General features: G+C 37.8%; 1 protein-coding gene across 2 annotated transcripts in view; it reads left to right on the top strand.

Moving 5' to 3' along the window:
* The first annotated feature begins 229 nt into the window (after nt 1–229).
* Nucleotides 230–11,737, top strand: part of AP1G1 (adaptor related protein complex 1 subunit gamma 1) — an 82,637-nt gene continuing 71,129 nt past the window's right edge. For both annotated transcript variants that reach the window (XM_029926166.1, XM_029926165.1), the window contains exon 1: nt 230–564. The gene's annotated coding sequence lies outside the window, so the exon portion shown is untranslated. The remainder of the gene's footprint in view (nt 565–11,737) is intronic.

The raw sequence follows: 11,737 nt of genomic DNA, 5'->3' as shown, positions 1-11,737 counted from the left end.
GTTCCCAGCCGCCACCTACCTGACTCGCCTCGGCTCGCCCACTTCCTCCTATACCTTGATAGCCCGGCCCTTTTTAGGTGGCCCCGCGGCTTCCTGATAGCTCAGCCTCCTCCTCCCCCGCAAGCGGAACCAATATTCGTAGGCTTCCAGGGTCGACCGGATCTTTCTCTCTCAGACTCTTCGCAGCGGTGACTCGGCAGCAGCGTCTCGCGTCATCAGTGACCGCCCTGTACCTTGCTACGCTTTGCGTCGCTCTGCTGGAAGCAGTCACCTCCTCCTTGGCAAATAGTCCTCGGCGAGGTTCGAGTTTTTGGGTAACAGGAGAGAGGCACACAAGAAGTTACTTCCAGGGAACGCGGAATAGACACAGAGAGGGAGGTAGAGGCCAAAGTTTTTGCGATAGTGTGCGAAGTTAGTTAAAAAACTCCCTCCTTTCTAAAAGGATCCTTCCGCCTGCAGTAGCGGTGGTGAGGCCGAGGGAGCCGCCATTTTGGATGTTCGGTTCCTGCTGCCACTGCTGCCGCCGCCCCCGGAGCTGCTGGTTTCATTCGAGGTTTCGGGCCGGTGAGTGTCACTCGCGGCGCTAAGGACTTATTGCTCTTTTTGCCCCGTGCCTGCCAGGAGCGCTCGGCCGGAAGCTTCCTGTCAATCCCATGAGTCCGGTACTAGGCTTTTGGGGGTGATAAGAGAGGACAGAGGCTGGCCCAGGAGGGGCCCGGAGCCCCAGGGGCTGCTCCGACTTCTTGAGGGCCGACCCGAGGCCTCGGACCAGGAGGCTCTGCGCGCGTCTGCGTTCTGTGCTGTGGCGTTGCCCAGCTGGTGCGGGCCTCCTTTGGACCCATTGACTTTCTCGGGCTTCGATCCTCGTCTGAGGGTTCATTCAGGGAGCAGGGTTAGCGGGGCGGGCCCCACCCCCGCGTGTCTTCTCTGAGCCATATCCCAGCGTTCTTGTGTCTTGTACTCCGGTCAGGTGTTTCGTAGAACTCTCTTTAGCTCTTCCAAATGCTCAGTTAATCGCTGTCTGCCCTGCAGTGCCGTCCTTTCTGAACCGGACATCGACCTCGCCTCTTTCTAACCTTCCGACCAACTTCGTTTCCGATTTTCAGGGTTCCCCCCTACCCCCAACTCACCTGCGAGTACACTGCTTCCCCTTCTCTCAAACTCCTGATCCTGCGGACGTCAGTTTCTGATTATCCGGATCTTCTTGACAGTCTGAAAGAGGACGATGGGTTATGTTTCCCAGTTAGGATTTGGTGAAGGGGATCCATCGAACCACTCGCTCAGAGTATACTTCAGCAGTAAATGTTTGCGAAGCTGATTAAATGGCTTTTTGGGGGGCTGGCTAGGGAGGAGGCTGTCATGTTTTCTCATTGGTGAACTCCCTTCGTGTGTTGAACACTTTAGTTATTTGGTGCTTATTGACAACTTACGTATTTGTATTGGTGATATATAACCCTGGGCATGGAAATTGCCTGAGAAGGATCTTCATCTGCCGTGGGTAGAAAGGGAAGTAACTTTTCTTGGCTGTTGTAAGGATTAGTTATCAGAAGAGAGGAGCGAGTGAAGATTTCTTAGTGATCTTAACTTGAAGGTGTTGATCTTTGTTGACCGATTCTAAAAAAATACTTAAATTGACTTTATGTGTTAGAATTTTCTGGGGATAGTTGAATTTTAAATATTCGCTTCCACTGTTCCCCAAAATACTTGTCAGACTACACACTAAGTTTTGGTTTAAAAATACAGGCTTTCCAGATATCCATAATCTCATTACTTTTATGCTGTACTTAAAGTATGTTTGCAAAATAGCATGTTTGAATGAAAAGCATTTCACAGCAATTCACTGAGTATTTCCTACATTTCAAGTTAGGTGAGTGTGATTGAATCACCTCTATTTCATCTCAACCTGGGCTTTTAAATCTGCAGAAGAGAAATAATTTGAGATTACAGCTACTGACTGCTGAAATTTAAATTTGTAACTTGATGAACTCAGTGCAGAGGGATGAAGAGAAAAGTGAAATAGAATTATAACTTGAACTTGGATCAGATCTTTTAATAATCCATGTCTAAGTGTATTATTCTTATCAGGTAGATAAATTCTTGTACTGGTCATATGATGTCTCCATAGAAGATTGAATGTTTTCATTGTAAACAGTGTTCTTGTTGTTTGTTTTAAGGAGACTTTATTTTTATTTTTATTTTTTTTTTAGGAGACTTAAAAAATGTTAGTATTTGTGTATTTACTGTCAAGAGGGCAAATTTCTCTTTTGGTTTAAAGGAACTGTCAACCCCCTGAACCTCTAAGGAATGCTTATTCATTTATTAAGTACTTCTATGTAGTTACTGAAATACTCCATTCCTGAGTTACCTTTTTGAAACAAGGTTATTAAAATAACTATTATATAGGTGTTATTTAACTCCGCTCATTTCATGCTATTGGAAGTTAAACGTCATTCATTCTTAGGTGGTTTGCAATCAGTTGGAGAGTGTCTTTTTGCCTTACAAATTATAAGCAAAGTTCTGTGTAGCATACTGTTGATTGATCACATACTTGAATGTCTACTTTGTCTAGTGTTGTGGGATTATACTCGAAGTTAACATTATTGTTTAAGGAACTTCAAATCATTTTCTTTTGGGAGCAGTTGCTTGTTCTTTGATGTGTTTCACTTCCACCAAGTGCTAGAATTGAGAGTGAATTTTATCAGTACATTCTACCCCCACCTTGGGCCTCAAATAAACTCATGACCCTGAGATCAAGAGTTGAATGCTCTACTGACTGAGCCAGCCAGGCGCCCCTTGAGAGTAAATGTTAGAGTGAAACTATAATGTACAAAAATTGTCAGCAATACCTTGGTGATATTTCACCCCCTCTCTTTATTTGAAAAGTAATCTTGAAATCAGTGATATACAAAAACAAAAGTGCAAGTTTTTTTGTGATTTATAAAAGCTGTATACATATTGAAAGAGTTGAGTATTTTCCAAAAGATATTTTTAATTAAAAAATTGAATTAAAAAACTACATACCAAAACAGATTTTTGAAATGCTTAATCCCTTTATTCGATGAGGATTTAAAAATTTTGTGTATAAAGCAGGACTTAATTGATAGCAAAACTTTCAAACTCTTATTTAGATTTAGTTTCAGAGAATCTAAACTATTACCTTACCTTTCTGTAAACTGCAAATACTTGTTCAGCTATTTTTTTGCTTAAAATTCAGTCATTTTCAGCTTTATGAGTTATTTCCAGTTCTTGATTTTGGCCTTTCATCCCTTTGTTACTTTTATCCAGTTTTTTTCATGGAGGATAAGATTTAAAGTAACACCTAATTAAAAACAATTTTTTTTTACATTTATTTATTTTTGAGAGAGCACAAGTTGGGGAGGGGCAGAGAGGGACAGACACAGAATTCAAAGCAGGCTCTAGACTCTGAGCTGTCAGCACAGAGCCCGATGCAGGGCTGGAACTCATGAACCATGAGATCATGACCTGAGTCGAAGTCAGATGCTTAACCAACTGAGCCATCCAGGTGCCCCAAAAGTAACAACTAATTTTATTTTATTATTATTATTTTTAATGTTTATTTTTGAGAGACAGCGTGAGCAGAGGAAGGAGAGAGAGAGAGAGAGAGAGAGAGAGAGAGAGAGGCAGACACAGAATCTGAAGCAGGCTCTGAGCTGTCAGGACAGAGCCCGATGTGGGGCCTGAACCCATAGACCGTGAGATCATGACCTGAGCTAAAGTCAGACGCTTAACCGACTGAGCCACTCAAGTGCCCTACAACTAATTTTAAAATTAAGAGAACGTATAAATATATCTCAGCTCTTTTATACCTTGCATATAGGTTTTGAAAATTTTATCTTTGTCAAAAAGCATTAGGATTTTTCCATATGCCATTTTGTGTAGAAAATTTTATATCAGTGAAGGCACTCATTTCTACCTTGAAAATACATAAAAGTTTTTTTTTTCATTGAAAGAGTAACACAAAACAGTTAATTTGGCCCGAGTTTTGGTTTCTATAAAAACAATCTCTTGTCAAAGTTAGAAGGGTCCAGAAGTACAATAACAACAACAACAAAACCCTCACTCTTGCCAAACTTGTTGAGTCAGCATTAACTAACACTTTTGTATAAAAGGGCAAGGTTTAAGATAATATGGTGGAAATGAGAAGTGCTTTTTCATTAGGTACTTGGAAGTTTTGCATTTTTTGTTTACTCAGACAACTGGAGAAAATTAGTAGGTTATAAATGTTGTCAGTGAAAAATAGGCTTCAGAAGAATAAACCGTAGTATTTTAAAAGAGGAAGAAAACATGTGACCTTTGTACTTTATAAATAATTAAAGACATCTTAAAGGCAAGTAGTTTTTACTCTCTTTCTCTGTTGTTAGACTGCAACAGTCATGGTGTAACCTGATAGGCAGGTGCTTTGGTCACACTAGCTTTCTTGTAGCTAGCTGTAATGTGTTTTACTGAGCATCCTAGGCTTTTTGGCTTGTTTGGTTTTGAAGTTAATGTTATGGAGTTTTGTGAAGAGTAAATATGAGAAAGACATGAATTTAGATCTTTTGAACTGTACAATATTTGTACTTCTCTCCTTACAAACCTTTGGGTTACAAATGAGACTGATCTAGAATTGATGATGTACACTATTGGGTTAAAAGCTCTAACTTTAGTAAATGATCATATAGTTGTACATCTCAAAGTAGAAGGAATTCCATTAGTGTTTTTACAGCTCAATTTACTGAAGCTCTTTACTAGTCATCACTATTGGGAAATTATTCCGTTTCAAGCTGAAGAAAGGGAAGGGAAGTTAATTTTTTTAGATTCCTTTTTAAAGTCTGCACAAAAGATTGGGTTCTCTTCCCACTTTTTGAAATTTTTGAAAACATCATAGTTTTAAAATATGGTGAAAATACTGGTTTGAGATAAATGGGGAAACTAACTGAAAATATTTAGGCACCCTGTATCTTTGTAGGTCTGAGATTTTCGGTATGATTTATTGACGGCAAGCTGTTGTGAGAAGAGCTTCTTTTTCTGATAGCACTCAATATATGTGATCTTTAGTATGTTTTGTGTGTTGTGATGTTTGTTTGTTTGTCTTTACTAGTGAAAGTTGGGCTTTATATTTTCTTTAGAAGCATTCCATGATGAAAGCCTAATAAATCGTGTTGATTATTTAAGAAAGTAGAACGAGGAAGCATTTAGTAGCTTCTGGTTGTGTTATTTTTATTTATACACATTGAACTTTATTTACTTACTTTTAAATTTTTTAAAAGTAAGCTCTATACGCAATGTGGGGCTTGAACTCAATGACCCCAAGATCAAAAGTTACATGTTCTATGGACTGAGCTGGTCAGGTACCCGAACACACACTGAACTTTTTACTGTTTCTTGAATACTTCGTGTTCTTTAATTCTCTTTGTACCTGTTATGCCTGTCTGTACCTGGAATGCTTTTCTTTTCTCCCTTCCACCTAGTAAACCTGTTCCTTCCACTCCAATCCCTGGCAAAGGGTGTAGTGCTTTCTTTAAAGTACTTGAATTGTCTACCTTTTCTGGAGCTTTCAGAGGACAAGAACTATCTGATTTATGACTTACATGGTACACATCACAGTATCTGGCACTTAGCTACTCTGTGGAATAGGTAGTATGGATGAAAATAAAATAATATGGAAAAATTGTTCAGGTACTCAAATATATATATATATGGTAATTGGTTAATGCCCAAGCCAAAAGCAGTTAGAGCCATGAGTTATGAGAAGCTACTGCAGGGTATTTATTGGTGACTTACAGAATTGATGTCAGTGAAGTTTGCTTTCAGGTTTAGAAAACATAAGGGTGCCTGGGTGGCTCAATAGTTGAGTGTAGGACTGTTGATTTTGGTTCAGGTCATGGTCCCAGGGTTGTGGGTTTGAGCCCCAAGCCTGGCTTTGCACAGAGCATGGAACCTGCTTAATTAAGATTCTGTCTTCTTCTCTGCCCCTCCCCTGCTCGTGTGCGCTCTCTCTCTCTACCTAAAATATATATGTATATATCATTGAAAATATTTAGATGATTACTTCTGAAGTTGACATTACTCTTCTCTTCATGGTTTAATGAGATTCTTTTTTGAGAGAGCTTGGCACAAGTTGGGGAGGGGAGAGGGAGAAAGTTTTAAGCAGGCTCCAAGCCCAGCACGGAGTCAACGTGGGGCTCAGTCTCACAACCTGAGATCTTATGTTTTATTTTTTGTTTTTTAAATTTTTTAATGTTTGTTTGTTTTTGAGAGAGAGGAGGAGATACAGAATCTGAGGCAGGCATCAGGATCCGAATTGTTAGCACAGAGCCCGACTCAGGGCTTGAACCCATAAACTGTGAGATTATGACCTGAGCCAAAGTCAGATGCATAACCGACTGAGCCTTCCAGGCACCCCATGACCTGAGATCTTGAGCTGAGTTAAAATTGAGAGTCAGAAGCTTAACAGACAGAGACATTCAGGAGCTTTTGCAAAAGTTTCTAGTGTCAACAAAGAAATCTACACTTCCCGCCAATTTTTTCCTTTTGAATTTTTAATATGAAAACTCATTATACTAAAGAAACTAATAGTAAGTTGAGAATTTCAGGCTTTACCCCCAAATGGAAATGCGTTGATGCAGTTTAGTGATTTGTTATTGTCTTTTCCCTCTTGTTTGAATAATACACTTTTATAATCCTAAGGTTTATTTATTTAAAAAAAATTTAAAAGCATTTTATTTATTTTTGAGAGAGAGAGAGAGACAGCATGAGCAGGGGAGGGTCAGAGAGTGAGGGAGACACAGAATCCGAAGACAGGCTCTAGGCTCTTAGCTAGGTATCAGCATAGAGCCTGACGTGGGGCTCGAACCCATGAACCATGAGATCATGACCTGAGCCAAAGTCAGATGCTTAACCATCTGAGCCACCCAGGTGCCCCATCCTAAGGTTTTTTAAAAAAATATTTTTAATTTATAAAATAATAGGTGTCCATTATAATAAATGAAAAAGATCTAAAAATATATTTTAAATTATCATTTCGTTCCTTCTCTTCAGTGTTACTCTCTAGCCATTTTACCAGGTTATGGGTATACTTCATTATTTCCCTCCATGGCTGGTCAAGTGCTGTGTGTACTAACATAAATATGCACTTATGTATGGAGTCTTTGTTTTTACAAAAGGGAGATCATATTTTATGTCACTCTCTAATAAGCTTTTCTTAACATATCCTGGTCAGTAAATAAAATTCAATCTTGTTTTTTTTAAGTGTCCCTATTATGTATCATAATATGGATGTGTACCATATATAATTTAATTGGTTATTTTCTTACAAATGTTTAGGTTGTTTCTAGATTTCTTACAAATGTTTAGGTTTGTTAATACAAGCAGTGGTACAATAAACTCCTTGTCCATGTCTCCTTGTATTTGTACATGTCACTTGTACTGCCACTTTTATTTCTACAGACTGGAGTCTCCAAGGTGGGATTTCTGGGCTAAAGGACATATACTTTAAATGTTTTTATTGCCAGAGTTTTCTCTAAGTGGGTTATCATAAGTTCCACCTCTACTAGCAGTGGGTTTTCTATATCATCGTATCATTAGATATAAGTAATTTTTACTGGTCTGTCAGATGATGACTACTCTCTCAGTTTGTCTTAGTTTTAATTTTCCTGGCTATAATTAAAGCTAGCCTCTTCTGATTTTTTTTTTTTTTTTTTTTTTTTTTTTTTTTTTTTGCTATTTGGATTTCCTTTATTGAGAATTTTCATGTTCTTGGTTCATTTTTCGTTTCTTGGTTCACTTGTTTTTCCTCATCTTATAGGAACGCCTTATTGTATTTTAATTCTTTGTTTTATGACACATGTATTTATTCATCTGGAATTAACTTTTATATGAAGCAAGGAGTTTTATACAGTTTTCCTTTGTATAGAGAGCTAACTACATGAAGACTAAATAAACCATCCTTTCCTCAATGAATTAAATGCTATCTTAAAAGTTTCCATATATGTTTGCTCTATTTCTTGTTCTTTTTTTCTCCTTAGGTTTTTTTTTTTTATTTTAGTTTTTTGAGTATAATATCTTTGTAAAAAGTTACACTCTGTTAAAAGCACCTCTCTGGGGTGCCCGGATGACTCAGTCAGTTAAGTATCTGACTCTTGGTTTTGGCTCAGGTCATGTTCTTACAGTTGATGAGTTCGAGCCCTATGTTGGTTGGGCTCTGTGCTGACAGTGTGGAGCATGCTTGGGATTCTCTCTCTGCCCCTCCTCTGCTTGCGTGCCCCTGCTCACCTATCCTTTCTCAAAATAAATAAATAAACTTTTTTTTTTTTTTAAAGAAAAGCTATCACTGTACTTTATTTTTTTGATTATTCTTGAACATTTATTCTTATATCTGTTGATTGAAAATAATTCTTTGGGTTCAGAAAACCTCAGAAAAAGTCCACGCTTAAGAATTGCATTATTCATATATTAATTTTGAGAGGCCTGACATTTTAAATTATAATTTTTCCTTATGAATTTCCATTTGTTTAGGTCCTGTTTCATTTTTAGGTTCTTCAGTAAAAGGTTCTTAGATTTAATAGTCTTCTTCATGTGATTCTTATGCCTTTCTTGCTAAATTTCTTCCTAGATATTTTATAGTTTTTGACATTATTGTCAATGGGACTTTTCCCTCTCTATTTCTAACTAATGTCAGAAACATGGGTTAAAAATGGACCTTTAATTGCTGTGGACCAGATCCCCATCCCTCCCTTTCTTGCTATCCAGAATGAACAGAACTTGGATTTAGGAAGAATATGCTAGGGAAGCTTTGTTATCTTAGCTTGAAATCACTTTCTAGTAATTTTCTAGTAAACTTTCTAATGTCATCCTGCAGAAAATGCCTTTAAATAAATGTGACTCTGTCTTTTCAGGACGAATGTTATCTTGTTATTTTGAAAGTTTACAGTTTTGCTTTACTAGGCCATTATGATTTTTATTACTTTGAATTTTCAAAGCACAATTTATTGCTCAAGTAATACACGTTCTTTATTTAAAATATAGCAGAAAATGTACAGAAATTAAAAAGGCCTCTATATTTCTACATGGCACAGATAATGTATCTTCCTTAACATATATTATATTCTTTGGGGCATATCTTTTATTTATTTTTTAAAGTTTGTTTATTTATTTTGAGAGAGCGTGCATGCACCTGAGCAGGGGAAGGGACAGGGAAAGATAGTCCTAAGTAGGCTCAGTGTCACCATGGAGCCCAGCATGGGGCTCGAACCCAGGAAGATCATGACCTGAGCCATCGTCAGACACTTTACTGTGCCTGAGCCACCCAGGTGCCCTGGGGCATATCTTTTTTAAAAAACAAGATTTTTTTCCTGAGAACTTTGTGACAATTCTTGGTAAGTGTGGGTTCCTTAGGACATTTTTGCAAATAATAGTATGTTGAGAGAGTAAAAGTTTGCTTTTTATTTTATTAGTGATGAATTAGATAATGATCATGTTTATAATTTATTTGGCCTTTAGTTTCATGCATCTTAATGCTGTTGAATTGTTCAGTAGGCATATTTGTATTTATATACATCTGTTTTTAAATTCTCAGTTTCATTGAATTTTGGTTATGGATAATTAAAGGAGATGGTTTTAATTATTGTGGCATTTTAGGGAGAATTGGACTTAAGACTTAGAGGAATGCCAGCTGGCTGCCTAGACTGGGTGTGGTGGTATCTTGATGTGGTCACACATTTGACAACATTCCCTTAGCCTTGAAGATCGAGAAAGTACATTTTAGTATTTCATCTAGAGATGATTTAGCGTAATCAGATTCACTGATGTGTGAATTAGAATAACAATGTTATAATTCACAAGGGGCTGTTTTTCCTTTTGAATTAATGTCTACTTTCCAGGGCACCCTTGAAGGAATTTGGGAGACAAGATACTTGAAAAGAGGATTAAGAATCACTAAGTTGCATTATGAGCCTGAAGCCAGAGCATATAAAATTGAATAATCGTGAATGTTTCATCATTCTAGGCCATGGTGAAACCTGATGAGAGAACTATCCCTGTCCCACAATGGTGTCTACCTCCGCAGTGACCAAAATACCCCCAGATCCAATCTGTCTTATTCAAGCAGTGATGTACTAACACTTCTCTTCCCTTTTCTTCACTCTGTAGAACATTTCCCTTCTATGAGCACATTTCTTGATACTGTGGAAATAGACTTGTACTGCCTCCCCCCGCCCCGCCGCCCAATACTAAAAAGAAAGAAAACCACAAAAACACAAAGAGGGTAAAAAGAACCTAGCTAAGTCAGATTAGTGACAGCTGGTATATGTAAGATATATTGGAAAGTAAAAGTGTGATCAATTAATACTGTTGATCAATTTGGTGTAAGCTTTCTTACTACTTTGGTCATAGTGTTTTGCAAGTTGTAAATGAGTTAAAGCAATTCAGGTATTTATATGCAATAAAAATCTGAAATAGGGCATTTGTGTGGAGCATAATATAAAAATGTAGGCCATATGGAGAATGCAGGAGAGAAAGCACAGTAACTTTTGGAGTGTTTTGCCTAGTGTTAACTTCAGTCCCTTGAGTGTTCTTAGCCATACTTAACAGCTCAGAGCCTGGATGTTACAGAGTAATCACTGGTAACGTTAATTGAAATCTAAATTTTTGGATCTTTTCTCATTGTTTTAGCAAGAATTTAGTACAGTTTTTTTTTTTTTTAATTTTTTGATGTTTCTTTTTGAGAGACAGAGGTAGGGTCAGAGAGAGAGGGAGACACTGACTCCAAAGCAGGCTCCAGGCTCTGAGCTGTCAGCACAGAGCCAGACGTGGGGCTCAAACTCACGAACCATGAGATCATGACCTGAGCCAAAGCTGGACACTTAACTGACTGATCCACCCAGGCGCCCCTCAAGTACAGTTTTGTGTTGGATAGAAAAGGAGGTAATTTTAGTATTGAAAAATTGCTTTTAATTTAGGATTTCTTTTTAGGTTAGAGCTCACATAGCTTCAGGTTTAGGGAAAGAAGGACAACGTAGCAGCAGTAGCCCCAGCTTTTTGGTTATATGTTCTTAACTACTGGCTGTCAGTGACTCAGAGTTCACAGCCAAGTAGTGGGAGTTCAGAAATAGGAAGAGAGTTAACTGAACTGGATAGAATAGAGGACTGGGTTGAGTTCTGATGCCTGTCCCATGGCTGTTGGGAAGTAGCTGGTGCATGTTCTTTATTTTGTGTGCTTTGGAAAGGACAAGTGCATTTTCTTTTTTTTAAATCCAAGATGCTTCTGGCATTTAGAATTTAGTTAAATGGAGTATTTATCAAGTTACTTCTCTGAGGTAATGGGAATAAGACCAACAAGATCTGGCCTTTAGGAGCTTATATTTGACTGGGAAAAATAGGCATTTCAAAGAAAAAAAAGGTAATCATGGCCTGGAGTTGGTATTGCAGTGGGAGGAAAATCTTTATCAACTAAAAAATTTTGTGGATACAACACCAAAGACTTAATCATCCATTTCCTATATAAAAGGCAGCTACTTTTTTGCATGGACCTCAATATAATGTAGTATAGAGGTGGAATTTAAGGAAAGGTATTAAGCAGGCTGTGTTTTAGCTTATGGGCAAGTAATAAATTGTATCATTTATCTTGAATGTATCATAGATAAGCTGCTATATAACGATTGCCACTTCAGATAGCTGTGAAATTAGGTGATTAACTAGTTGTTACTTAACCTTCTAATTTCTGTATAAGTCTAATTAC

The sequence above is a fragment of the Suricata suricatta genome, chromosome 16 (assembly GCF_006229205.1).
Source record: "Suricata suricatta isolate VVHF042 chromosome 16, meerkat_22Aug2017_6uvM2_HiC, whole genome shotgun sequence".
NCBI classification, from domain to species: domain Eukaryota; kingdom Metazoa; phylum Chordata; class Mammalia; order Carnivora; family Herpestidae; genus Suricata; species Suricata suricatta.
The sequence above is the reverse complement of the archived record's forward strand: the minus strand, read 5'-3'. Positions and strand labels throughout refer to the sequence as shown.